Below are 4,651 nucleotides of genomic sequence, written 5' to 3' on the forward strand. Positions count from 1 at the left end.
GGATTTCAGTAAGGCCTTCGATAAAGTCCCGCACAGGAGACTGGTCAAGAAGGTAAGAGCCCATGGAATCCAGGGTGCCTTGGCACATTGGATACAAAACTGGCTTAGTGGCAGAAGGCAGAGGGTGATGGTCGAAGGTTGTTTTTGTGACTGGAAGCCTGTGGCCAGTGGGGTACCACAGGGATCGGTGCTGGGTCCCTTGCTGTTTGTGGTCTACATTAATGACTTGGATATGAATGTAAAGGGTATGATCAGTAAGTTCGCGGATGATACAAAAATTGGTAGGGTGGTGAATAGCGAGGAGGGTAGCCTCAGTCTGCAGGACGATATAGATGGGTTGGTCAGATGGGCGGAACAGTGGCAAATGGAATTTAACCCGGAAAAGTGCGAGGTGATGCACTTTGGGGGGACTAACAAGGCAAAGGAATACACAATGAATGGAAAGACCCTAGGCAAGACGGAGGGTCAGAGGGATCTGGGTGTGCAAGTACACAGATCCCTGAAGGCGGCGGAACAGGTGGATAAGGTGGTAAAAAAGGCATATGGGATACTTGCCTTCATTAGCCGAGGCATTGAATATAAGAGCAAGGAGGTTATGATGGAGCTGTATAAAACACTGGTTAGGCCACAGCTGGAATATTGTGTGCAGTTCTGGTCGCCACACTACAGGAAGGATGTGATCGCGTTAGAGAGGGTGCAGAGGAGGTTCACCAGGATGTTACCAGGGCTGGAGCGCTTCAGCTATGAAGAGAGACTGGGCAGGTTGGGTTTGTTTTCCTTGGAGCTGAGGAGGCTGAGGGGGGACATGATTGAGGTGTACAAAATTATGAGGGGCATAGATAGGATGGATGCTGAAGAGCTTTTTCCCTTAGTAGAGGGGTCAATAACTAGGGGGCATAGATTCAAGGTAAAGGGCGGGAGGTTTAGAGGGGATTTGAGAAAGAACTTTTTCACCCAGAGGGTGGTTGGAGTCTGGAACTCACTGCCTGAAAGGGTTGTGGAGGCAGAAACCCTCACAACATTTAAGAAGCATTTGGATGTGCACTTGAAATGCCATAGCATACAAGGCTACGGGCCAAATGCTGGAATATGGGATTAGATTAGACAGGGCTTGATGGCCGGCGCGGACACGATGGGCCGAAGGGCCTCTATCTGTGCTGTATTACTCTATGACTCTATGACTCTAAGATCAGCCATGATCTCATTGAATGGCGGAGCAGGCTCGAAGGGCCAAATGGCCGACTCCTGCTCCTATTTCTTAGAAAGATGCAGAGTGAGAAAGGGAGAGACGGGGAGAGAGAACAAGAGACTGAGACAAAGAGAGAGAGACAGAGAGGAAGGGAGAAATGGAGAAAGAATCAGTGAGACAGTTAAAGAGACAGGGAGAGAAAGAAACTGAAAGAGAGAGACGGCGAGACAGAGGAGTGGAATATTAACTCTTCCCGCTCTGCAGGAGTGGAACAGCTTTGTTCCCGCCACTGGATTTGGTGGCGGAGGCGGGGCCTTGTGTCTGAACGCTAACCAGGGCGGAGTGGGGAAACGGCGGGAGTGGGGGCAGGGGGGGGTCAGGCTGAAGCTGGTAGGTTGGATGCAGCTTCCTCCGGGTTATGTTAAGAGTAGGACTGTTCCTCCGGGCCCCACATCGAAGGTCGAAATCTTCCCTGCCGCAAATTCCCCCTCCCCCAATGAGACCCCCCCCCCCCGAAATCCCCGCCCCCCCCCACTTAACCTGCACCGATAGGCTCGCTCGGCACCCTCCCGATGGTTAAAATCCCCCGAGAGCCTGAAACTTAGGTCCGAGAATACAGTTAACAGTCACCCCTGCACCCCCACTCCCCTAAAACCCACTCGGGGTTAAAATTAATCCCAGAGTCAGAGAGAGAGAGGGAGAGGGAGCGAGAGAGGGAGAGAGAGGGAGGGGGAGCGAGAGAGGGAGAGACAGCGATCGAGAGAGAGAGAGTGACAGAGAGGGAGAGGGAGCGAGAGAGGGAGAGAGCCAGAGAGAGACAGAGCGAGCGAGAGAGAGGGACAGATGTGAAGAGAAGGATAGAGAAATGGAGAGATAGAGAGAAGAATGCAATGGAGAGATAGAGTGCGACAGAAGGATGGAGAGATAGAGAGAGAAAGGAGAAGTGTTAGTGGACTGTAGTCCTGCGCTGAGAGCATAGAGTCATCGAGTTATACAGCACAGAAAGAGGCCCTTCGGCCCATCGTGTCCGCGCCGGCCATCAATCCCTGTCTATTCTAATCCCATTTTCCAGCACTTGGTCCGTAGCCTTGTATGCTATGGCGTTTCAAGTGCTCATCTAAATGCTTCTTGAATGTTGTGAGGGTTCCTGCCTCTACCACCCCTTCAGGCAGTGAGTTCCAGATTCCAACCACCCTCTGGGTGAAAAAGTTTTTCCTCAAATCCCCTCTAAACCTCCTGCCCCTTACCTTGAAACTATGCCCCCTTGTTATTGACCCCTCTACTAAGGGGAAATGTTCCTTTCTATCTACCCTATCTATGCCCCTCATAATTTTGTACACCTCAATCAGGTCCCCCCTCAGCCTTCTCTGCTCTAAGGAAAACAACCCCAGCCTGTCCAGTCTCTCTTCATAGCTGCAACGAGACCTGGGTGTCCTTGTGCACCAGTCGCTGAAGGTAAGCATGCAGGTGCAGCAGACAGTTAAGAAGGCAAATGGTATGTTGGCCTTCATAGCGAGAGGATTCGAGTACAGGAGCAAGGATGTCTTGCTGCAGTTGTACAGGGCCTTGGTGAGACCACACCTTGAGTATTGTGTGCAGTTTTGGTCGCCTTATCTGAGGAAGGATGTTCTTGCCATGGAGGGAGTGCAGCGAAGATTCACCAGGCTGATACCTGGGATGGCAGGAATGACGTATGAGGAGGGATTGGTTCAATTGGGCTTATATTCGCTGGAGTTTAGAAGAATGAGAGGGGATCTCATTGAAACTTATAAAATTCTAACAGGACTAGACAGACGAGATGCAGGAAGGATGTTCCCAATGGCGGGGGAGTCCAGAACCAGGGGTCACAGTCTAAGGATAAGGGGTAAGCCATTTAGGACAGAGATGAGGAGGAATTTCTTCACCCAGAGAGTGGTGAACCTGTGGAATTCTCTACCACACAAGGCAGTTGAGGCCAATTCATTAAATATATTCAAGAAGGAGTTGGATATATTTCTTAAGGCTAAAGGGATCAAGGGATATGGGAAGAAAGCAGGGACAGGGTACTGAATTTGGATGATTAGCCATGATCTCATGAAATGGCAGAGCAGGCTCGAGGGGCCGAATGGCCTACTCCTGCTCCTATCTTCTATGTTTCTATGAAGCGCTCCAGCCCAGGTAACATCCTGGTGAATCTCCTCTGCACCCTCTCCAATGCAATCACATCCCTCCTATAGTGTGGCGACCAGAACTGCACACAGTATTCCAGCTGTGGCCTAACCAGCGTTTTGTACAGCTCCATCATAACCTCGTACGATAGCAAAATACTGCAGATGTTGGAAATCCGAAATAACAACAGAAAATGCTGGAAAAACTCAGCAGGTCAGGCAACATCCGTGGAGAGAAATTTGAGTTGACGTTTTGGGTCGAACCCTTCTTCAAAACTGGAAAGAAAAGAAAATAGATCGAAGGCAGGGCTGCGATCGGACAAAAGAAGTGAAAGAAACAAAAGAGCTAGAGGAGATGGTAATAGGCTGAGATTAGGTGTGAAGTGTACTGGCAGGGCAAGAAACAGGAACAAAAACAAGAGAGGGAGAGACACAGGAGGGAGCTGAACTTACTTGGGAAGCAGGTGCAAGAGCTGCAGAAAGACAAAGAGAGACACAGGGGAGAGAGAGCGGCATTAGCCCAGCAGCCAGAGGCTAGAGAGAAGACAGTACAGAGCCCGACTGGGCAGCTGCACTCTCACACTGAAGAACAGCAGCAGACCCACAATACAGGGGGAGCCACACAGACTGACCAGCACACGGAAGCCCAGTCTGCCCCCACCACCTTGGAATCACAGCCGAGCCGCTCACAAGAGGAACGCACACACCAGACACGACCACCCCAGTCCAACACACAACCTGTGAGTCCAGACGAAAGCCACAAACCAGTAAACACCAACAAGGCTGACATCGTAATACTCATAGACTCAAATGGGAAATACCTATGGGAGAAAAGGCTCTTCCCTAGACGTAAAGTAGAAAAGCTCTGGTGCCCAACAACAGACAGAGCCCTAGAATGGCTGACCAAAACCCAATTAGGCTCCCCCCAACACATAATAATACACACCGGCACAATGACCTAAGGGCCCAGCAGAAAAGGGTAGCAACATCGCTCGGATCAGTGATTGAGAAGGCAAGCGACACCTTCCCAAACACTAGAATCACTGTTTCCACACTATTGCCGAGAAGAGACTTCAACAACAAAACAATCCATGAGATAAATGCAAGCATAGCAAGAGACTGTGAATTAAAACATAACGTGTACCTGGCCCAACACCCCACCCTCGATGTGGAATGTCTTTACGACCAAGTCCATATCCACAGGAAGCGAATGTCGGTCTTTGCGAAGGCCCTGAAGGACGTCGCTTTTAACCGGGTCCACACCCAGATCCCAAGAGGACCCCCCCCCCCGATCACCAAAGACCAACGGGATACA

Source organism: Somniosus microcephalus, chromosome 13, assembly GCF_052327205.1.
Source record: "Somniosus microcephalus isolate GS21.2 chromosome 13, FLI_Smic_1.0, whole genome shotgun sequence".
Lineage (NCBI taxonomy): Eukaryota > Metazoa > Chordata > Chondrichthyes > Squaliformes > Somniosidae > Somniosus > Somniosus microcephalus.